The 25,263-nt window shown below is 44.8% G+C and overlaps 1 pseudogene; it reads left to right on the plus strand.

The window, feature by feature from the left end:
- Positions 1 to 3,833: 3,833 nt before the first annotated feature.
- Positions 3,834 to 25,263, plus strand: part of LOC128913696 (myosin-16-like) — a 28,058-nt pseudogene continuing 6,628 nt past the window's right edge.

Here is a 25,263-nt window from a genome sequence, read left to right on the forward strand (position 1 = left end):
GTTTCTGTGGTATTATTCTGCTCCTGACGGAACATGCCGAGTCCTTAGAATCAGATTTTCAGGGTGAATAGTCAGTTACAAATTCAAGAGGTGGGTGTAACATGAACTCTCTAATTTTCACCTCAAAGCGGATGTTTATCTGAATCTTCCTGCTTGGAAACTCTATCCCAAGTGTATTCACCCAAAACACCCACAATGGCAATACTTGCAGAGTAACCACATCCCAGACACTCCAGCTGAGGCAAATACAGCAGAGAAACACTTAAAGCTCATACAGAAGCAGTTGTTTCAGGGCAGTTCACTTCCATTGAGCAACTGAAACAAGCCAGACTGTAACACAACAACAGCCTTCATCTGCTCTGCTTGTAGCAAACACAGAATTTATTCATCATAAACACAGGGCTTACAAACGATTTTAAAACGAAACTTTAATTCCATCACCAACATGGCTGCTCCTGCCGCGGATTCAGTTTGTCTGCCAAAGATGAGCTCCTCTCACCGATGAAATCCGCCAGTCCGCCTTGGCAAGAAGGGCACAGCCAAAGATGTGACTTTGAACGAAGGCTTCATGAGATGGTCTTTCTATTTCAGCTGCTTCTCCCTGTACTCCAGCAGCTGAGTTCATAAAACACCCTATAAGGAAAGGAAAGACAAGGAGAAATCCCCACGAAACAAAGCATTATCTGATCTCTCCTGAGGGACCAAAGCTTTCCCAATCAGGCTCCCAGCGTTACAGACTGCTGAACTTATGGATAAGGAATGTCTCGTCTCTTTTAAAACCCGAGCGCTGGCTCAGGCCCTCTGGACAGCTACGAAAGAGCCTGGCCAGCCCTTATCAACACACGTCTTCCAGGGTCATGGGTTTCGCCTGGCAGGTACTTGCTGTCTATGACTGCTGGGAAGAGGTGTGGGGTGGAGGTCAGCAAGGACCTTGCGCCTCCGTGGGGCAGAAAGCAGGGGCAGAAAGAGAAAAGCACAGAGCCTGGGGGTGCATATGAAGCCCATCTGGATCTACATTCACTGTGTTTTATAACACGTAGATTTGAACTCACGGGAATTTTAACGGTAAGTTCATTAAATTCCATGTGATTTGGGGAAAATGAAATTTCAGAATTTTAACTCACGCCCAACAGTTGGCACGGCCTTACCACTTCCTTGGCCTATGGCTTTTGGGACTACCTTTATGCCTAAGCTTTTAAAAACATATATTATCTCTGGGTAAACAACACAGCTGAGGGCTGCCTTTAGAGGAGCTAAACACCAGTCACTCCTACTAACTTTAGGCCAGAATAAAATAGACTTTTTGTAGGTACTTTATCTGCCAAAGACCAGACTGACAACAGGTGCACAACTCTGAAGATTTGAGTTGTTGTCATGCTGTGCCTCAGTTTCCCCACCTTAGAGGCATAAAGACTCTAAAGTTCCATAAAGGTCTGAGACCTGAACCCAAGAAACTCTGTTTGAAGTATGAACTGCCTTCAGTCACATGCATTTATCTTCTGTAGGTGTTTGGTTTAATGTTTTGTTGATGTGTTTTGGAGACCATGCTAGTCGGCGGATTTCAGGGAGGTGACAGATACAGGGTAGTCCCGAGCCTTCTGTGGAAAGGGGCCACAGACTCAATTCCCCAAAATACATTGCAAACATGGGCATCTAAAACCAGCGAGTCTACAGATTTAACTATACAGATTGAGGGGAGAAATGATTGCTGAGCTGTTCCTTATCTCTGCCTCATCAGAACTGGAAATAGAGAGGAAAGTTTCTCCTTCCTGCTTTATGGGTGAAATTCATTCCAGAGCAGCAGACTGCAATTGATAGTGTTACACCAGGACCTTCTTGAGCCCTAAAACCGGTTTCCAAAGGTGCAGCACTGCCGCCTTGGAGTCCTTGCACACATATATTTTTAGACCACCAAGGTTTTCAGGAGGCCGGTGGGGAAAATGAGATCACCAGAAGGGCCAGCACCGTCATCATGTCTAAGCAGAGCCAAGCTATTCTGACCTCAGCCCAAGCAGTTGCCTCTAAAACCAGACCCCGCTGGCAGAGAGTCCCCCATCCATCCCAGGGGTTTCTTCCTCTTACCCCAGACTGACTCCTCTGCCTCCTGTGCAGACAGGCTGTGACTCACAAGGCTGGCGCAAAGCATTGCTTGGGGCTGTCATCACAGGGGCTGCAGAGGTGGAAAGAACAGCCCTTGGCCTGGGCAGTGTGTCCGCACAGCGAAACAAAGCCGCAGCATAGCCCGTGTTCCCTTTAATCTAAGTAATGCATAGTGATGAAATCAGCTTTGCCTCTGCAGGGAGCAACAAGTCGAGCAGGTATCGTAGGCACGTCTTTAGGTAGCTGGACACTGACAGAGACTACTCACCATCAGCAGTTTGACTGTTGCCTTGACAACATTAAAGCTAGTTCAGATGTGTGGGTGGGGGAAGGAAGACTGCCTGGAGTGCGGGACGTAGCCTGCTCCCAACATGAAACAGGTCCCCAAAAATGCAAAGCCTTGGGACGTGAGTCATGTCCTTGAACTCCCCTGTTCCCTCCTGTGGAATGGCTTTGCCACAGGTATGGTCTCAGGTTGTGACAAAGGTGAAAAACCACCAAGGGACATGTGAAGGGAGGTGCCACAGACTCTCCTAGATGACCCTGGTGGGTTTTGACAGCTGAGGACAGGAGCTGAAGAACCAGGTCCTCCCTTTCAGGTTCCTCTGAACCTTTTTTACAGCTGTGCTATTTTGTGCACTGCTGTGGCCTTTCACGCTAAGAGTGTCTATGCCCGCACTGCACAGGAGGCACCTGCACAGGGCTGGCCTTACCCCAGGGAGGGAGAGAGAAGCTCTGCGGTTGCTCTGACTTACAGCTACTTCATGCGTTTCCCTGGGAATCACAGAAAACCACCAACACCCTCAGTGTTCCCGAAATCCCACTGGCACCCCCCATCCAAGAACTGTCCTCAACAGAATTAGGCCTTAGGGTCTTACAGTTTTATGAAAAGGCCCCCTTTCTCAGACACAGGCAGGTTCCCCGCAGCCTGGCACTGGACAATGAGGAAGGCTGAAGAGAAAGTGGAAATATTGTCCCTGTTTCTCCCCAGTTAATCTCTCGCTTCCTGGACGCTCTTAGAAACCACCACCCAGGTTTGGGAAGTTGACTTGCCTGTTCCTTCTGCTGCAGGTTCTTATGGGACTGGAAGGTATTGCTGGTGTAAACAGGACAGCACCACAGGGAATTCCAGGCTTCTTCAATCTGTGCTTTCTCAGCAATATGGGAAGCACTGTTCCCCTTCTCCATTCCTTCTAGTTTTGCCTCCTGCTTAGAAGAGAAGCCAAGATGTCTGATGCTTACAAGGAAGAGTGTGTGGATGATGCTGACCCCATGCAGTTCCTGGCTCCTTCTGGGAAAGAGAAAACTGAGGCCATGAACAAGCCCTATGACCTCAAGACATGCTGCTGGGTGAAGAATGAGAAAGAGGAGTTCCTTGCTGGGGAGATCCAATCTGAAAAGTCACGGTGAAGACGGTAATCAACCAGCTAAACTCTGTTTTCTGGGTTCAACAGGAAAGCAGTAGTAGCCTGCTGCCCCAGAGGAAGTGCAACCACATCAGAGTCCCTACATATTTTGCTCCATGGGTCAGACAATTTGTGAGAGTCCTTTCCTGAGGCCACCAGCCAGGGGCAGTGGCAGCTAGAACAAGACCTGAAGTGGAAGCATGTCCAAGAGAGTGTCTTCCCATGTGGTCCATGGAGACCTACCTAGGATAACACCACCTACTCCCTGTTCCCCAACACTGCAGACCATCATGGTGAAGAACGTCCAGCAGATGGATGGAACGGTGGATGATGAACCTTCCCAAGTTCAACCAGATTGATGACCCGGCAAACATGACCTTCCTGAACAAGGCCAGTGTCCTGGACAACCTATGTCAGCACTACACCCACGTGAGGACCTACGATTTGAAAGGGCAGAGGGGAATAGCAAAGCAGCATGGGGTAATGGCAGGACAGGATCTGGTCCTGACTCAGAGGGCCAGCTTGTGCTGCTCTAAATTGGGTGGGTGCGTGTGATTTAAATCTTCTGATGTCAGCTCAAGTCCAAGCCCCTTTTCCCTGCCTGTCTGTCACTTGTTAAAAGCAAATGGCAAAGCACCAGGACATTTCAGTTCTCTGCTTTGCCCTGCCCTGTCTTCAAATGAATTCCCTGCATTTCTTTTTTCCCATTCATAAAACAGAGTGTGATATTGATCTGTGGCTGCAATGAATCTACCCTCACGCTGAGCTCTGGGGGCTTGCAGGTGGTCTGGAAACTGAAATAAATAGCAGTGGGAAGAATAATCACAGTGTTTGCAGAGAGCGTGGAGATTCTTGAGAGAACAGTGCTGTAGAGCAGCCTCAGGGATCCTCGGCCAGGTGGGATTTCCCAGCACTTTATTTCCTGCCACCTGCAAAAACAAAACACAGTAAGAAGTGTTTTATCTGGGTAAAACATTCTGACGAGCAAGTTGTCCAAATAATAAAAGGGACATAAGCATCAATAATCAGGGAGGGAGACCTGGTCTTTTTTCTCATGATAGCAAAGAAGTATGTTGCTTGGTAGCAAATGGAAAGCAGCAGAGGCATTGCAGCTTCTAAGGCTGAGGGCAGTGGTTCCTCTTCTCTCTTTCTCTTTCTCCTTCTCTTTTTCCTCTCCCCTCTGACTCTACTATGGGGATCAGTAAAGCGATTTAGGATTTAAAGCAATAAATAGCAGCTACATTTGGCCTTGCAGCAAAAATCCTGTTATTCTAGCCTTGTGGGATTCCTTTGGTGGCTTCCTATTTCTCCTTCCAGCTTCCTCCCCACCAGAGCTCTGGACTGTCATGTCTCAGCTTGTACCTCTGTGACTGTTTCCTCCTCCACAACTTCTCCCCCCGAGGCTGTCCCTACCCCACACACATTCCTAGCCTGTCTTATGCTGCCCTCTATCCTTGGAATAACCTTTCTCTTCCTACAAGCAATAAACCTCACTCTTTCCTCACTTTCTGCCTGCAGATCCCAGCCTTGCCCTACCATTCCCCCGTGGGTCTCTCAATCCTGGCAAATCCCAAAAACTCTTTTCTGGAAGACCGAAATACTAAGCACTGAAAACTGCGTACACTTCGCATTTGGTGTTGCTTCTTTGAAATGGGGACATTGGTCAGACTCCTGCCTGCCCCAAATCCTCAAGGCTGGACCTCTGCAGAGAGCCTTCGGTAGGGCTGAACCTGAAAAGGAATTACTGTTCACAGCAGTAATTCAGCTTTCTGTGGGAGATGACTGTCAGAAAACGTATTTACTGGGTTGCTTTGGGTGGTGAGGAGTAGCTGTGCTCAAAGCCTAAGTCTTCAGTGTTGAGCATCCTGCTGATGCTGACTTTTACCTTCTTTTTTTTTTTCAGGAATCCCTGGAAGATCAAATTATTCATATGAATCCTGTTCTGAAGACTCTTGATAATGATAAAACCACGAGGAAGAAAAATTCCTCCCATTTTGGAAGTACCAGCCCTTCACTGATAAGGCACTGGTAGGTCATACAAGGATGTTCCCTCAGAAGAAATAAAAACAAAAATTATTTTGAAATGCTTCCTCAAGCACTACAGTTAATTTATATTTACTAACATTTCACAGGAAGCATTATTGGTTCCCATTTTCTTGAACTAAGTTTTGTCAGTTGATTTTGTTTTGACTTCATATTTTTATATGTCAAAAGAAAATATAGTTTTGATCAACCCCAAATCAATGCTCTTTCAACTATTTAGTTCTGCAAAGATTCAACGTGTTTTCATGTTTTGCAGATTATTTGTAATTTTGAAATTGTCAGTGAAAATGTAAACCACTGGGCTTTTCAACTGAAGTCTCATTCCTCTTTTTCTGTGTGCTACATACTTCTGCCATATGCTGCAGAGAAAGGAGGATTTCTTTAAGCCTTAATACAGAATCCAAGAAGAAAGAGGTTTTTTATAGATCTGATCTTTGAAAAGATTAAATTTCCTCTCACTGACTTGCAAATTTGCCCCTACAGGCAATGCTGTCTGTCCCTGATGAACGCTCAGAACCTCTCAGCTACTTTCTGTTTTCCTACAGATATTGCAATCTTGATTAACAGACTCATCTTTTATTTTCTCATCTAGGGCAAATTTATCTGAATTCACTTTGGTAGCACAGGAAAGCTGGCTGGGGCTAACACTGAGAGCTGTAAGTACGCAGTTAATTCTTCATATTAATTTGGCTTTGGATTTTTTCTTGCGTTGAACGGACTCTGTTCCGATTACATCAGACGCGTGCAAACCTGAAATAAATTCTGTTAACTTGAGGGATCTGCACTGCTGTAAATGAAACCAAAATCTGCCCCTACTTCTGCAGTGAAGTTACGTGCTTTAGATGACAAATTTATTTCTTCTTTCTTTAGTTGCCTGTGAGACTCTCTGTGTGAACACATAAAAGACACAATGCCTCCCCCAAAAGCTGTACACTTTTCATTCTACAATTATATTGCAACCATTACTCACATTCATCAGTACAACAGTATAATTGTCTTGCAACCAAGACCCTAAAAATAGCTGCCCAGGGAAGGTGCATTGTTCTTTGTTTGCACACGTGCATCCAAGACTAAATTGAGAACCACAAATCCCAGCTCTCAAGGTAAAAAGACCCCACCGTGTTTCCTGACTAAAGCCCTTTAGCACACAGAAAAAGGAGAGAGGAAACATATGGACCGGTTATTCTTTAATGTGGGATTGTCTGCATCCCTCCTACTTTCAACTCATCCCAGATTTGCATCACACCCAGAGACCATATGTTGGATTTGCCTCTCTGGACAGTGGGCCAAGGCAAGTTTCAGGCTGTTTACTGGCACGTTGCATCTTCTTCCAGCCTGGCCTGGAGAGCAAGGGCATGGACAGACCTTCACTGTGCAAGCAGCAGCACTGGCTCAAGGTCCTTCTGCACCATCCCTGTAGCTCTGCTGGCAGAAGAGATTATATGAGCACTCCCTGAAGTCACCCGAACTAACTAAAATTGGCAAGAAAGGTTGTTTGAGGCAACCCAAATTTGTCTGAAGAACTCCCACAATGACGTTCACCAGCAGAGCTATATGGACAGAAGACTTCAGCTAAGAGGCAGGATGAAAAATGCCCAGCCAGGACTGCCAGTGAGATCTGGTGATTTGGTACAGCTGAATGAATTGATACAGCGAGGCCGAGAGGAGGATGTTTTTTGTGGAGGCCAGAAGCCAAACTGAGCACGTTTGTGCCTGACAGAAGGTACGGACAGCGTGATTACAGGGTACAAAATAACTTTTCCAGAGCTCTTCTCAGAAAGAAAGGGCAGTATAAGGACACATTTCACAGGTCGGTCTTACAAACCATGCACTGGTAATTCAGAGGATGCTTAGAAGTACGGTAAGTTAAGGAAATCTGTTCCTGAACCTAGCACTGACATATCTGGACAAGTCGTGGCATTTTTTGCCTCCATTTCACTAGCTGCCAAAATAGCTGTACTAAAACTTGTGCTAGTGGGAATGTTGTGAAGCTTAAAAGCATGCTCTGAAGAGTATCTCTGAAAGATACTGTGGTTCTTGCTGCACTCACAGGACTTCCAAAGGACACTGGTGAAATGCCGGTTTCACTGATATCAAAAGCAAAATTCTCACTGACATCCATAGGACCATGATTTTTCAAGCTCTGTCTGCTACCAACACCTGGATGTGTTTCCCTCTGTGTTCCAGGGCTGTGTCATTTCCCAGGAAGTAGCTGAGAGAGATTATCACATCTTCCACGGGATTCTCTCCAAGAAGAAACCTGAACTTACTGTTATGGCACTTTGTGTGTGTTACTCACTCCCTTTAATGCATACATCTCTGCTCAATCCTCTGTTTCTGGAATAAGAAACCTACTCACCAGAACCGCACTTGGCTAGAGATGGAAATAGGTTCTCTGCGGTGGGGGTTTGCTACTAATTATCCAGGAAGAAGAGGATTGTAAGTGACTTTTCCTTAGGCAGGCCAGAGTGAGAAAAGAAAGCTGTCTTCCCTTATCTTGATCAATGCATGGGGAGGTCCCGCTTGATCTGGCAGGGCTGCCACTAAGGTAAAAATGATCATTTTCAAACTGAAGTGTTGAGCTGCTTCACGTCAATTGCTTACATCTCCTCAGGACAGGAAAGACAGCCAGGAGAAGTTTTTCAATACTGTTGAAAAGGTTTGGGTCTTCAATCCCACATACTTTGATGCGGCTGCTATGTCAAAATCTCCTAGGTAGCCTAAGCAACTCATCCCACAAAAGGCTTTTTTCTTAAGTGATACACTCGAAATGTGCTCAGGAATTGAAACCTAGAAGAACCCTCAGTGTCCAGCTAAAAAGCTCATGTTACGCCTCGATTGTAGTGATGGCAAATGGTGTAATCACCTCTTGGTCTGTCTCTTGTTGCAGAAACTGCTTCTTGTGCCCAATCCTAACCACCACTGGGTCCACCAAGGTGTGATCACAGCAGACAACACGGGTGATGGGGGAGTCACTTCTCACTGAAATAAGGAGAAACATCAGTGAAATTGAAAGTACAGCAAACAGGATGCTGCCGCCCCAGCCTAAGCTTCCCCTAGGAATAACATTCAGCTTCTTCAACCTGAGGATAAATAAGCTGCTGAAAGAGCAGCTAGGGATAGCCTAAAGATTTCTTCAATTGTCTGTGAGATGAAGCCTGAATGTTAAAGATCTGCTCCAGAGCAAATGAGCTTGACGGAGGAGTTTCTGGTTAACATTCAATGGCCTGGGGTTTGCAGGACTTCAAACGAGCTGGTTATAGGGTTTGTTTGAAGCCTGAAAACTGACAGATCTGAAAGCTGTGGCAGAGACCATGGGTTAAAACCTGTTCATCTCGCATACATATGTAATCTCAAGGAGCAGCTTTTGTAAGAAGACGACTTGACCCTTTGTCTGGTTTTGACACACATTTTCCTTTTTAATATCATTTTGAAGAGTATCTGTTACTGAAAAGAGCTTATTGGTAATGTCTGCTGGCTCCCGAGACTGTTATTACAAGCAGGACTTGAGCTACAGAGAGATCAAACAGTCTCCAGCTGCTGAACTTACAGTGCCCCTTCCAGCAGCTGTTGGTATTTTACAGCTTCCCCGATTTGTACATTGCAAACAAGCCTTTTGTACAAAGCAGATATGATTTTCATAGCCGCTAAGACAGGCAGTCCCGAATCATGGCTGCAAGATTCTCTGGCATGCTCCGAGTCGTGCGCTCTCCCTTCTCCGGGCACGCTGTGAGAGCAAAGCACCATGTTCCCAGCAGAGCTGCACTTCCTCCGTATCTGTGCTGGCTGAGAGGTGGGATAATTGCTATAAGGGGATGTTGCTGCTCATGTCCTGCTGATTTTAAAAAGCATGGTGAAGAGTGGAATGAGCTGATATCCCTGATGCATTTTGCTCGTGGTATCAGAGACGCTTAGAACAACCGCTGTCAAAGCCCATGGCTCTTAGCTAGCATAAATCAGTATACGAAAGAAAAGCAGAGTGTTGGTTTACAGCAACATTAAGCTACTCTGTCCCACGCTAGTCTGAAGGAACCCGGCTGGTCAAATTTCAATGGGCTGGAAAATTATTTTAGATGTTTAGCACTATGGGCCGGCTTCCAGCTTATGGTGCAGATTAAGAACTCCCTTGTGTGGGTCTGTACCCCTTCTGCCAGGTGGCCTTTGATGTCCTGGGCTCCAGTCCAGAAGAGAGGATCTGTGTTTCCAAGCTGACTCGGGGTATCATGCATTTGGGCACTATGAAGTTCAAGCAGAAGCCAAGAGAGGAGCAGGCAGCGGTGCACAACACGGAGGCAGGTTGAGATCTCACGCTTGGTGACAGCAAACCAGGACAAAGCCAGCATGCTACAAGCTCAGCCAGTTCGTTAGGATTGAAAAAGCTGCTAAAACCAGACGCTTGTTTCCAGGGAATATAAAATGACCTTAAACAACACACTGATTTTTATTTTTTTTTTCTAAAATGAACAGATGTGCTATTGAGAGTCAGAGCTGGCATTCACAGCTGCCACAGGGCAGCAGGCCTAGCCAGATGGCGGAGCTGACAGCTAAGGACCTGATCCTTCTTTGTCGAACAGCCCTGCTTTGCAGGTGTTTTTGGAACCACGGTGGAGCAAACAGGCACATACCTCCCAGAGCATATGGGAGCCCACACACAGAGCTGTAACACCTTGTTTGAGGTGTGCATTATTGCCCCTGCTCCATCCAGCAAGCCCTGCTGAATGGGTGCGTGTGTGTGAAGGGACAGAGCTGAGACCTGCTCCCCTTCTTGTCCTTCAGTGAGCTCCCAGCGGGGCTGGGGAGCTGCCCTGCCCCTGAAAGCGGAGCCTGGAACCATTTTTCTGAGTATGCAGCAAGGGGATAGGGACAATGAGCAATCTTCTTCCTTTCACTCAGATTAACATGGTAATCTTCTTCCCTCCAACAGTGGCTGACAAAAATGCTCAGATCATGGGTCTGAACTCTGGAAAGCTCCAGAGGGGCATCACCAGGCGCAGGATGAAAGCAGGGAACAATCTGGAGCAGAAAGGCCCTCTTGGCGCTACACTGCCAGAAGGAGGGATTTGGCCAGCGTGCGTGTGTTGCCCAAGGCCACTGATGGCCAGTGAAGGCTGCCATCTATAACAACCACTACGTTGGCACAGTAAGTGCAGACCAGTGCTGCTTTTGCCATAGCCCTGTCTCTAACCCCGAGTAAGCTGGAATATGCACGGAGCAAGGCCAGACATGAGGGCAAGACGTGGAGGCCAAGTCCTCTGTATGAACTGATGACATCAAACTTCTATGGTTTTATCATACAGCAGCATTGGGAAAAGTACTTTGTTGGTGCAAATTAACGTGGCTCTGTTGCCTTGAAGAAGTACTGCAGCCAGAGGCTGGCTCTGCTGCACAGAAATGTGCATCTCAGAAATTGTTTCCAGTAACGATTAATTGAAAGCACTGATTGTGCAAATGTCTGACCGGTGACGCAACAGTTGAGCATTTTAACGTACAAAGAACAGCAAGGCTGTTTCATGACTCTTCAACATGCTGCCACTGGCCTTGATTAAAAATATAATCCTTATAGATATTCTGAAAAGGAACAAACCCCCAAAAACTCTAGCCCAGGCTTGTTTCTAGCAACACCAAGCTGTAGGAAAGCTACCCAAAAGGCACATCAGCCAAAGGATTAAATTCATTTTCGCTTCTGTTGCTTACATGTTGCTGGAAGAGCCAGAGTCCTGCAGCTCGCTGCAGCTTGTGTAGCCTTTCCTGGTGTATGTGACTCGCCTCTCCGCTGTGTTGTCAAGCAGCCATGCTAATGCTTACCAGCGGGAACAGTATTTAAGCATATTATCAAACTCCACCAGTTATTCATATACTCCACTGCACAGACATACTGACAGAACATGATCAGAGCATGAATCACAGGCCCTTTGCTCTATCTTTTTTACACTCAGCAACTATTTCCTTTCTTTGCTACCAGGCAGGTTTTTGAAAGTGACATTTGACTGTGCCAAAATATGTTCTGATTGTGCTTGGCTATACCCGTTTACAAGCCACATTGTCCCCTCTGTCAGCATATCAAAGTAGGAGCCTAAAAGGTAAAAATATAATCTCTCCACAACATCCTTTCCTTTGGCAGTCCTGCAGAATCCTTTATTCAGGGCAAATGGGCTTTCCACGCTAAGGGCCCCTCATGAGTTCCGAGACTCCAGGGAGCACATTAATGCTGTTCCTGTGCCAGCATTAACTCGCTTCCTTTCCCTACACCCACAGAGGATTTCTCCCTCTCTCTACACGCGTTAACAATCAGAAATCTGCTTTCTCATGCACTGCTACCAGGCTATTCTCTTGCTGTATCTGAACTGGTCATGCCTCTTCTCCCCTGCTCCTTTCCAAGTGTGACACCCTATCACAGGGTAGCCAGAGAAGAACAGGGATCCCCTGAATGAAGCAGTGGTGGTCTTGCTCCAGAAATCCAGTATGTCCCTGCTCTGAGTCCTCTTCAAAGAGGAGGAGGCTGCAGATAGGGTGAACATTATGCAGTACAATCAATACTCTCAGCTCAATGTGTCGGCAAGCAAATGTCATTGGTTCCGGTGCCCAGTGCTTCCCCATCATTCTTTTGTGGAAAGGATTAAGCCTGTCATTATAACACTCACTTCATCCAGGTAACAGCCTGTGTCTGCCTCTGCATACTTCTCTTCTGGGCTGAAAGATGATCTAGCTCTGCCGTTGAAAATTCTGCCCCTCCAGCACTGAGAGGCAGACAGTGCACACCGTTCACTCTGCTCATGAAGGCACTAACTGAGCGCTGCTGCAGAAACACACTTGCACAGATGGAAGCGTGAGCACAGTCCCGGCTTAATGACGAGCTACATAATCCCCTCCTGGCAGTCAGTGGCCTTCTGCTGCCCAGACAAATGTCAGCTTTCTATCAACCAGGAAAACTTGCTGCCTACTGGGATTGTCATCAGCCCAGGACTTTGCAGTTGAAAGGTGAATGGGAAGCGGTCTAGGAAACTGCTTTTCAAATAGGGTCAGATCTTATTTCTACTTCCTGCATACGCAACTCCATCTCAGCCTATGCTAAACTGGCAAAGCAGCACCAGTGTAAGCGAGAGGAAACTGACTTAGAGGGCAAAAAATTGTGTATGCCAACATATTGTGAATGCAGCTTCTCTTCTTTTCCAAGGATGATGTTCACTTCTGGTTTGAGGATTTCTTTAGGATAGTAAACAATGAAAGAACAACTCTAAACCCAAGCAGAACGCAGGTAAAATGATGTATATTTTTATTTGGTTAATAGTTTATCCAGACAGCACTGAACTGCTAAATTAAGTCAGTTAAGACAGGGATTTTTTTTGTTTTTGTGTGTTTGTTTGTTTGGGGTTTTTTTTTCCCAGCTGTGCAAAGCAAATAACTGTATAATACAGAAGGTTTTCTCTCACCAGCCTCAGTAACTCCTGTTAGTTTTTTCACTCCATTCCTCTTCGTGTTGTTCCAGGAGCAGCTGAACTAGCTGATGACCACTTTGCACAGCACATCGTCGCATTTCATCCACTGCGTTGTTCCAAAGGACTTCTAACAGTCTGGTAGGCGTCTGCAGCACTGCAGAGCAATCCTCAGGCAAAGCCACACAGTGCCTCCAGCACAAGCTGTGGCTGGCGAACAGCAGATTTTTATTCAGGAATGAAAGAAGTTGGGTCATCGCTTCACAGACTACCTTGTACCCCTTCAAGGGAATGTTAGTCTGAGAGACGCTTCCAAGCCCCAGGGCTAGAGACAGGATGTCTAATAAACCTCTCATTTTGTGAGAGAAGCACAAAGAATTAGGAAATATGCGATCTGGAACGCGACAAATTGGCACTATTATTTATTAGGCTGCATTGCCTCCTGCAACTCTTTTTTTTGCAGTATCAACCACAGAAACAGTGAATTGCAGAGAAGAGCAACTTAACTTTTCACCTATGATATATAATAAAGTGGAAGGACAAGTAATGGAAAGCAGTTGGAAAAAACGGCAAACAAATCTCCTATGAATAGGCAGTTACTCATGTTGTTTGAATTCCAACACTATTACTGAATGCACATCTTCCACTTTCAGCTGACAGAAGTATGCATCCTGTGCATGATCTTGTCCATGAGGACAATCAGAGGGAGTGGGTATGAATGCCTAAACACCTCTGCATCCCCCTCCAAGAACTTCCACTTTGCACAGACGGATAGGAATGTCCACAAGCTTCCTTACCACTCGTATTTCAGTGCCATGCCCATGGGGCTAGGAAGCTAAACCAGAGAAGATCTTAAGCAGCGATTAGCCTTTCTGCGCTACCGCTAACTGTAGCTCTTATATCATTATACCTGTTCTTTCTCATTTTAGATACCAAAGCCTGAATCCCAGCACAATCCCTCCAGGGTTTGTGGACAGCAAGAAGGCATCAGAGTTGCTGCTTGGCTCTACTGACCTGGGGGAGAAAGAGTACAGAATTGGATATAACAAAGTACTGTTTACTCCTACCAAATTGAGCTAAATAAATTGATGGCAGTTATGACTCAGCATGCCTTTGGTGTAGATATAGCGGCAGAGTTAGAGTTTCTACAGCAACCCACTTCCTCATGCATATAATATCCTCTCTTACACACGCTCCCCAAACTGACTTTTAATCAGACAGTACAGTTAATATAATGCAAATGAAGTGCACCTTAAGCTATGCGATAAATCTCACTTGCTCTTTACTATTCCTTAGTCAGGCAAAAATCCTACTAACTGATCATTTATCCAATTTAAGACTGGAATGGAAAACGGAGGGAGACTGTTGTAGCTGTCTAATATTAGCAGCATATATCATTAATTTTGCACATATGTTTTTGTCATAACGTAATGAAAGTAGCTATTGTAACAGCCATGCAAAAGGGAGTATTCTGTTCTTTGCAGGAACCTAAAATCTGCATTTCCCAACTTTTATAATAATTACACAATATTCATCACTTCTCCAACCTATTCTATCCTTAAATTTCAACTTACGGATGGAGGTTGGGTGGGCCAGACACTGTCCCTGATCTCACTTTTAAAGACAACAGACACAAGATTACTGCTGTTATTTTTTCCTTGTCACTGAAACTACTTAGTGCATTTCCTGGCACCAGAGAGCACAAGGTATATTTGGGTTTCATCACGGATAAGACTTCCACTCCTGCCTTACTATATGCCACTTAGCTAGATCTTACAATGATCTCAATGTTATTTTTTATAGCTAGACGCCTTGGGCACAGAAAAGGCTAAAGAACTCCAGGCAAATCCACACTAAAGCTGAAGGGAATCCAATTCCTAAACATTAGTCTTCCATTCCCGTAACCTCCCCAAACTTTATCCTTTTTGTAAATGTAAGCAGAGAAGAGACAAGATCACAACAAGATAAATTGACGTGTAAAGAGCAAAGAAGTAAAATATCCTCATTTCTGAGTGCTAATGCACAGCAAGTCCAGAGTTTCATAGTCCCAAATGCTACATAGAACTCCAGGTTCTAACAGTCTCCTGTCTTTCAACATATTTTTCTGTGCTGGGATCCTGGCCACGCTGGACGATATGAGAGATGAAACCCTGATGAAGATCATGACCATGCCGCAATGTCATGCTTATGGTTTCTTGATGAGAATAGAATACAAAAATACGCTGGCTAGAAGGTATCCTTGGGGAAAAAAATAGAAACTACTCTGTGAATCCAAGGTGGCATTAGAAACCAACCACTAACGTAATTCATTTACTGTCAAGAACCATGAAATGAAACTGTGAGTTCCAAGTTCTACATCCCAGCACACAACAAAGCAATAACGTTTTCCTCCTTTTTCCACATGGCTCCATGCAGCAGAACAATACTGCAGGTAGACGGCTGGGTGGCTCCCTTACCTCCTGTGCATCCGCACAGTTGGTGGTGAGCATTATCTCTGTCCAGAAACCCTAGCTCACACGGTGATGCAGTGAGTCTCCTGGAACTCAACCACAATACATATATTTATGAGTCACGAGAATTTGGTTTTGATCTCTGCATTTTTTCTGCCACTGCCTATGGTATCTGCGGCTGCGGGATAGAGGAGAGGAAATATGGGAGGCAAAAAACATCCTTTCAATTAACTTTCAGTTTATTTGTATATTTTTATTTGTATATTTCCAGCAGTATTTGGCTCCTCTAGCGCATGAGAAACTTCAATTTCCACATCCACAATAGCATTTTTTAAACACATTAAATTCTGTTGTCCTTTTTCCTATGTCAGCAAACTGTTATGACTCTTCTTGCATGCCAAAAAATTGTGGGACATTGAGGCCTACTCCATTTGACTGAGACTACATACTGACTCCAACATTCTGCTGTGCACAATTGAGCATGAACGCTTTGAGTCCCCCCATGAGTCCCCCTGCATACAGTGCCTGGAAACAGAATTGTTTCTAAGCCACACACGTGTTCTGTTTACTACAGACTAGGCCTGCTGGCAATTCAGAGGAACGTCCAGAAGTTTCTGCAGCTGCTTTTCTGGGGAGGGTGGAAATTGCACAGTAGGGTGAGAAAAATACTCTGAGGTTGTCCTGTTCTGCAGAATTAAACAGTGGCAATTACAGGCACTGAGAACTTTGGGATGTCTGGGCAGGGAAGATAAGGGCTGGGAGAAAAAAATAAATGGCTATGTTCACTTAAGTAAAGACACTGAGAAAGCTAGTGACTTTCTTGTTAATTATTAATAGGGCAAGGGGCCTCAGTGATTTCTTTCCAAATCAATGCCAGAGAAGTTAGTAAACGGAGAAAGCCCTTAAATCTGAGCCTAAGCCTGCTACCTCCAGGGAGTGGAAAGAGAGTGTCTTCGAAATTCAAAACCTGGACTTCCCAGAGAGAAATGGTGAGGTTATGAGCATGGGACTACAAGATTGCACTAGTCACTAACATTTAAAAGCTGAAACAAAGCTGCTTAGTTCAATTCTCTGAAGCAAGACCACATTGTCATCATGAAGGGGCAGTTCCAGCTCCAACTCTCTTCAATTAGTCCCAGGATGGATAATTCAGTTGGTTTTCTGTTAAGAGGGGAAAGAAAGCGTTGACCAAGATACTCAAGCTTAAGTGAAACAAAACTATATTGAAGCAAGTTTTCCACATATAGGTGAAACAAAATCTGCCTTTTTACCTGGGGACACACGTTCCCACCTCCAGTGCAAACCAAATGAACTTCCATAGCCTTAGAAAGAAAGAGCTTTCAAAGGGTTCTGGTCCCATTTGGACTGGTATGAACCTAAAACATTATAAGAATCATTCTGCATTTATATCAGTTCAGAATCTGGAATACAGTCCTGATTTCTATGCTGGCATGCGGATCTGCTGCTGCGCACCAGATCAACCTTTTCTAGGAGCAGTATTACTCACACCATAGATATGAAACTCTCTGCACTAAACAGGCATTTCAGGAAACACCAGGTCTCCCACTAGTATGCAGAAAATACTAGAATCTGATCATAAAAGGACCACCTCAGGGTTTTCAGGGACCATTATAATAGAACAGGCTTGTTTGAGCAACCTCATTGCTTGAACTCCTTACTTCCAGGTGAAGCCTTTGCTGAACGTCGCCCAACGGGAGAAAAAAATGTAACTGAAGGAATTGGAGGGGAGGAGCATCATGTCAAAGCCTCCAGATCTCAGAGAACACACAAAAGAGCAGACAGCCACCCTCAGCCAGGAGAAGAATGACCTCCCCATCCAACTGCAGGCTGAGTGTTACCAATGGTTAAAGGCTTAGTATTCATTTAGGCAGGGCATTGGCTTTCTCAAATGACTCATAAGAGACTCCTTTTCAGAATATGGAATGAATAAAGAGCATATGGGGATGATGCATGAGATTCACAGACAGCCTGACTGTATCTTAAATAAAGTTAAGCCCTTAGAAAACAAAGGAGACTGAGAGGCCTCATGGATAGAGCAAAGAAGCTGTTGTCCCAAGTCCTGACTTCTCTTCCTGGTCAACCACTGATGCTCAGCATGATCTATGGCAAGTCAGGGTGGCATCTTTTTAAAATTAAACTCTTCTTTAAGGACCTGTGTGTGTATAAACAAATAGATTTTTTGATGCTTAACTTTAAGAAGCTATGGCCTGAGTCATGGAGATTCAGATCAACTATAACAACAGGTATGTTAAAGGAATCTTAATAAACTCTGTGGAAGAGGCAAAATCTTGTATTTCTTGCTAATGGAAGTTTGCTGCCGTAACAGACAGTAGCTGTAGCAGCTTTTCATAGGCTGAACACTGGATTCCCACATCTTCATTAGGAACAAGAGAACTTGTTGGATGCTGAGGAGTGCCTGGCCCAAATGAGCCAGATCCTGGATATGAAGGAGCTGGCACAAGTGCCAGTAAGCAGATCCTGGAGGATTAGCTCAGTGATCTGAAATGTGACTTGGGAAGGCTGGAGGCTACTTGACTAAAACTAAGAAGGAAAAGCATGTATGAAATATGACAGAAAGGTTTTGTCTGCTGCATTCTTCAGGGAAATGAACCCCAACATCCATTACAGGTCCTCCAGTCAGAGGACCCTTTAGGATGCTCAGATTCACTCAGCTGATCACTCCCAGAGTTTCTTAGGTTGTCTTCCAGCATCTCATATAACCTGAGATGGATTTAATTTTACACTTCACTCTTCTACCCCACAGTAATGGTCATTTCACGGCAATTTCTAGGGATCCCTAGAAATGTCCCTAAGACATCAGCATCTCCTCTACATTCTTTATTAATTATACCCACTTTTACATGGCAATACTGGTAGATCTCTACTTATAAAATGCTCCCCTCCACAGACATGTAACACCTTTCTGCCTAGCTCTGGGGAATACTTTTCCCTCTCCTGCACATGAACTGTTTTTTATTTAATGGAATTGTAGGAGTTTTAAATCCATACTGTAGCAGCCATGTGGCTGTCTGCTGCTTCTTCTGAAGTCAGTGTTAACATCCACAGGATGTTAAATTCACAGATGCCTCATATGTCTCAGAATTTATTAACTGAATCTCAGATTGCTTCTAAAGAAATATAAGCTTCCAGTGACATTTTGTCCTGATGCTGCTAATGGCTTGTGTGATCCACAAAACCTGCATGATGTTCCCTTTCCCGTCTCCAGGCATTAGACCACAGAGTTCGAACTCTGACTTCAGATCTCTCTGTTCAGAATGACTCAGTCCCTAAATTCCAAAAGGAAAAGAGGGCTTTAGAGGAAGTTCATCAGGCAGAAATAACTGCTCCATTTCTCTTTACTTTCTCCCATTCTGATTCTCCCAGGCTGGGAAAAGGAAAAAAAGCAAAACCACATTGCTTGCTTAAATACTGTGAGACTACAGTTTGCTGCACAAACAGGAAGGGAGCTGTGTTTTTCTAGGTATTAACTCATGGCAGCACAGTGAAGTGTTGCCAATCTGTGCCACTGCCCAAAAGAGCTATGTGAATTGCTGAGGGTGAGCAGGATTCTTCTGCAAGAGTCAATGCTGGACCAAATTCCTCTGGACCTATTGAAAACGCACACGTGAAGCGCATACTGCTTTCAGGAGGCAGCTCAGATGAATCTATTCTTTGGGTCTGAGTTAGTTTCTCACTCAATGCTGTGCACTAGTCTTGCTCTGTCCCTTCCTAGAAAATTGTAAAAGGTGAGGAGGATAAGATGTACCACCTGACCAAGAACAGCAGGAAACCTACCACTCAGATGCACGAGGTGAGGTGCAGTTGCTATGGTCTGTATTTCAGATGGCCCTCTTTGGTCTGTTTTTGATATCTTGGGCCCTTCTGATAAACATCACCTGTATGTGCGTTACAAAGTTCTTTTTCACACTGATTCCACTTTTTTCAACTTGCTGGAGGACAAGTGGGAACAAGAAAAGATGATCCATGGCAAGGCAGAAAAGGCTCATCATAAAGCAGAGAGTGACCTCAAAATGACAATTGCTAGCCTCAATGAGATGAATGAACCAAACTTGGAAGAGGTTGTAAAGAATTGTCAATTGTAACAGAATTTCTCCCAGGGTACAGAATCCTACTGGGTGCAGGTGTGCTACATCATAGCTCTGACGGCATTAGCTACACCTGAAAAGTCACTTGGTTGCAAAGTCACTGGGAAATCCACAGGCATCCCCTGATCTCTTCGGTATCAACCTAATGACAAGCAGAAGTACAGTTCAGTAGACCAGGCAAGAAGAATCAGAAATACAGGATTTTGTTTCCTGTGTCTTTCTCTGACTCATTGTCTGATATTTGTAATTCATCTTCCACACTCACCCACATATAAGAAGTGTATAATCACCAGGAAGTTATGAGTCTTAAGTGATTCATGTTTATGTAAGGCCTTATGATCCCCAGATAAAAGCTGTTTTAGAAATGCAAAATATTATCACAAATTAGAACTTTATTTTAGTGTCACTATTGACTACTTTAGTGATGGGTCTGCCAGCACTTCTCTGACAAACCTTCCCTTAGAAATTAACTTCCCAGAATACAAATTTCCAACTCTATATTATCCAAACCACTAATTTACCTAGTTAAAGAGCTAAGTAGCTAAGGCAATGTGTACAATCATTAATAAATACTGGCAAGCTTTGCTAATTCAAATTCTAACACAGTGCTCCACAGAGAGTACAAGACACTTGTGCTTCAGAGCAAGGCCACTGGGACGCTTAAGTGACAGAAGAAAAATTAAGTGCTGGTGTTAGTTCTTCAGAGCTGCAAACAGACGACACAACTTCCTGGGGTGCTTGTGCCTTTACGTGTGGACTAGTTAGTGATGGGGTAAGGAGGAGCTTCCACAAAGGAAAAGGGGACTTGAGTGCCCTGCCAGCCCCACTAGAGACAGGAGACTAGATTGTCTCAACCCACTTTCAACAAAGATTAACCTGTTCACTACAGCATAGAAACACTTATTTGGCTTAACTCGTTTGCTGTAACATCCTATCTTTTTTTACCTCACAGTAGCCTGCTTGCGCAGCTTTATCTTTTTGATAAGACTGAATTGGCATAAAAGATTAATACAGACCTTTTAAATGGAGTTTGGAGCCTGTCACTCTTTAAACCCTTAAATAATAGAGAGCTGGCTGAGATGTAGTATTTATTTTTCCCCAGGTAGATTTTGACTTTTTTTCTGCAGCAGATTCTGACTACTTCTCCATGAGCTTGTGAAACCCTTCAGCTTGGAAACATTCGCCTTTTTAGCTTCCAGTGAATCAATAGTTCAGCCATCTCTGAGATCCACCTTGTCTTGTATATTATCCATTCACTGTACGCTCCACTTTCTTTGAAGTCTGGGAAACTGTATGCTCACTGCAGATGTCCTGCCATGCTGCTATGGCCTGCAAGAAAGGAGATCTGCTGTAGGGACCTCCTCTTCTTGCAGGGAGCCAGCAAAGACAGCCGATAGATCTTTTCACCCACATTAATGCCAAAGGCTCCTGGAAGCCGTTCCCCCTCTCACCATGGAAGGAAAGGTGGTAAATAAAACCAGAAATGAGTCCACAGCTCACAGGATGAACAGTGTTACCATTCTGAATTCAAATATTTCTTTCATCCCACATATTTCAGTGCCCAAATATTTAACTAAAAACTCAGTGTTTTAACAAAAAAAAAAAAAAAAAAGACCCTCAAACCTAAACTGCAGCTATTTCTACAAACAAGCCTCTATTTCCCCCAAGTAACCAAATCAGCTTGATTATATTCCTGAAGGCCAAATTCTAACATGATAGAGGAAGCTAACAATGCTGCAGATAACATCAGTTGTCTACTGAGACACCTGGCCAGGTCTTTCCTGCTTTGTTGGCTGAGTATGCCCAGTAGATCTCTCCCAGGAACAACAACAAAAAAAAATCCAATAGGGCTGACAGACATATAGAGAAAGAAGTGAAGAAATTAAGATTCTTGTTTGTATTTCCACAAATTCTCTCACATTTCTCGCTCATAACCACTGCCATGCTTGTGTGTGCCCTCCAGGCTCGTATATTGGGGAGCTGGAAGAAGACCTGGAAGCTGAGCATGCTGTAAGAACACGGGTAACAGTATCTAAGGAGGAGAAAACTCCCCAGGGGAGTGATTACACCTCTGAAAGGCCCTAAAGACATTAAACTACTAATTAAAAACCCAGAATTCCTCATGAAAGAGTAATAAGATGGACAACAATCTTGAACTCTAGTTTTAGCCTAAGCGAACTCACCGTTATAAATCACACACGCTATTCCTTTCATAGGAACCTCTGAAGAAGGCAATTACTGGCGGGGCAGTTCTCCACAGAGCAAGAGAGTAGCAGGTCAGGGAAAACGGGCATTTCTCTGTCCTGTCCTTCAGCTACCAAATCACCCCATCCACTTTTTACAGTTCTATAGCGATGGATGAATCCACTCTAATAAATCTTCCGTAAATCGCCAGGATGTGGTTGTTAAATATATAATCAGATTCATTAACAATGGAAAAGCCTGAAGATAATTCAGTCCCAAAAAAGTTATATTTTAATGGAATGCTCTGAACACATTCTAATGACTAATACGAATTGATAGCATCAATAATAAGTAACATTTCCATTTCAATTCACTTTAGAAATGCTAGCTAATTAATTCTCAACCATCTCAGGAGATAGGTCAGTGTTGTTCGACACCTTGCACAGGTGGGAAAACAGAGGTAAAGGAACTTGTCCAGTGACACAAAAAGCAGCAACACAAGTTAAAGCAGAGCATAGCATTGGGGGATTCCTGTTCCCTCTCTGATTATGCCTCACACTTGCTGCCGTCGTTTCCAAAATGGTTACACTTCTAAATATACATAGGCTCTTTGGCATGGAGTAAGAATTTCTTCCCCTCTTTCCCACTAGGTGGAGAAACAAGGAAGACTGCCTGGAAGAAGGTGGTGTTGCAACAACTGCTCAGGTCAGACACCTTCCCAGCATCTGAGCATCTTGTCTCTCCTCAGGGAATGAGAAACATCACTGGGAATCTCCAAAGGAGAAGCTTCTTCAGCAGCTTCTTTGAGCTCATAAGTGGGCCAGATCCTGCAGACCTTACCCCACCTTCCCCTCACACTGCAGACCTTGGAAGGGATAAAGCGCCAAGGCTCCATGAAATTCACTGTGAGCTTTGTTATTCCTATAGAGTTGGAGTGGAAGGTGATCAGAGATTCATTAGAAAGTTGTTAATTCAGAAGCATATAGTAAAAAGAGGAGGCAGGACTGCTAGGTGTATTTTCTATTGTTTTGCAAGGAAAATACATGGCCTGCAGTCCAAACAACTACTCTGAGCTTTAGCGAGGAGGCCTGGAGATGGTTAATCTTTCTGGAAGATACCAGCCACTGACCTTCTAATGGATTAATACCAAAGATGGGATTTATCCCAAACAAAGAGACCATTAAAGCTAAATAAAAAGCTTCCAGAAGCCTTTCTTATAAAGCATCCCCGAGGGCCTTACTGAGACTCCAGGGCTGCCAGATCCCAGCTGACAACACCTACTTGGCCCCTTCTCAAATCTAACAGAATGGCAAGTGGGAAGCTGGGCTGCTGAAGCTGATCCTTGAGCTGGAGGAGGCAGCCCTGCAGGTCCAGGCCACGGGCTCTACTCTGTGCAGGAAGCACACAGGTCACGGAGAATATCCAGAGTGAAAGCAAAGCTGGAGACAGACAAACAGGTCATGAAAGCTGAGTGCAAGTATGGCATCTCTGCAGAAATCCAAGGTGAGAGGCCAGCAGGGAATTCCTCAACAAACCAGCAATACAGCCATGGGTTCAGCTATCAGTGCAAGGCAGAATTCAGCCCTCTGCAGTGGGAGCTAACTGGTACCAGCAAGCAGCTGTTTGCAGGTGGTGCTGAACACTGCCTGCCCCGGCTGATGGAGTGGGCATCCCCCTCAATAAAGAGGAGGACACTCTCCACTCCCCCTAGCTTTTGCAGTCATCCCATTGTAATTACAAGCAACTGGAATAAACTTGAGTTTGCAAGACAGGGAGGATATTTTTGCCTTTAAAGCCTTACTCGGCATCATACGACTGACTTCTCTCTAACAGCTGAACTCGGATGCTCACGTTCACAAGCTGTAAGATGATCTGTCTGAAGCCAATGCCCAGCTGGCTGAGGTAGAGAAGAGCCAAGCTGAAATTAAGGCCATCAGGCTCCAAGGTAAATTCCTTGACAGCTTTGTGCAACGTTACCTCGCTCTGATCCTCCTCTTCCCCTACATTTCATGTAACGCTGGCAGCCCTGCCCCGTCTCCTCTAGCAAATCTGCCCAATCCTTCTAGCCTTTGTCTCTCTTTCTCTCCAGTCAGATTGAATTAGTTCCTCTCCTGCTTCTTTATGTACTTTTCCCACAGCCGAAAACAGCCAGCTGAGTCGGGAGCACTGGGAAGCTAAGAGCAGGCTTAACCAGATTGTCCACATGAAAACTTCTCTCAGCCTGCAAGCAGATGACTTCAAGAGGCAGCTGGATGAAAAGTCAAAGGTACTGGGGACCACCAACTGCCCACAGAGGTTGTTGCTGTCATGGGACATGCAGTGCCTGCTCTTTTGCGTGCTGTTCACTTCAGAGTAACAAGTCTTCTGTGTTAGCTCTCACAAAGGAAAACTTTCTCATCCAAATTAATCTCTGGGCTTGTTACCAGCTGATCTTGGAAGCGGTGTGGGGGCTGTGAGCCTTGTATGGGTATGAAAATACGATACAGCATCTCCCATGAGTCAGCAGCGAAGGGCAAAACACACACCTCTTGATTCTCAGTCCACTGTCCATTCAGTGGATTGTGCAGCAGTTTATTTGCATAGATCACGCAAGTTTGGCTCAAAATATACCAGTATTTCAGGTCTGCCTGACACATCTGTCTTGGAAATTTGTGCTTATCTCCAAAGAGTAATTTTAGTGCTGCACCTGTATATCAAAATTCTGGCAGGAATCATCTGTGTGTTCAGAACAATCACCAAATGGGTTTACTGTCATAATTCTTTTGAAACACTGTTTGAGAGAAAACAGTGATGGTGACAAGCCAAGTTCTGTTTTCAGTTGTATGAACTCAATTCAATTCACTGCAGTACAGCAAAAAACAGGTACAGAGAACAGAATCTTGGCTCCTGCCCAGGAAGATATTTTGAAGCCTGAGATGTCACTCCAGTCTTCAAAAAAGGCAAGAAGGAGGACTCGGGGAACTACAGGCCGGTCAGCCTCACCTCCATCCCTGGAAAGATGATGGAACAAGCTCATTCTGGGCGTCATCTCAAGGCATGTGGAGGAAAAGAAAGCTATCAGAAGTACCCAACATGGATTTACCAAGCGGAAATCATGTCTGACTAATCTGATAGCCTTCTATGATGGCATGACAGGATGGATAGATGAGGGGAGGGTGGTAGATGTGGTCTATCTTAACTTAAGCAAGGCATTCAACACAGTCTGCCACAGCATCCTCATAGGGAATCTTAGGAAGAGTGGGTTAGATGAATGGACAGTAAGGTGGATAGATAACTGGTTGAAAGTCAGAGGGTCATGATTAGGGGCACAGAGTCTAGTTGGAGGTCAGTGATGAGTGGTGTTTCCCAGGGGTCAGTACTGGGTCCAGTCCTCTTCAATATATTCATTAATGACCTGGATGAGGGGATAGAGTGCACCCTCAGCAAGTTTGCCGATGACACAAAGCTGGGGGGGGCGGTGGCTGACACACCGGAAGGCTGTGCCGCCATACAGAGAGACCTAGACAGGTTGGAGATTTGC

This window comes from Rissa tridactyla, chromosome 8, assembly GCF_028500815.1.
Source record: "Rissa tridactyla isolate bRisTri1 chromosome 8, bRisTri1.patW.cur.20221130, whole genome shotgun sequence".
NCBI lineage: Eukaryota > Metazoa > Chordata > Aves > Charadriiformes > Laridae > Rissa > Rissa tridactyla.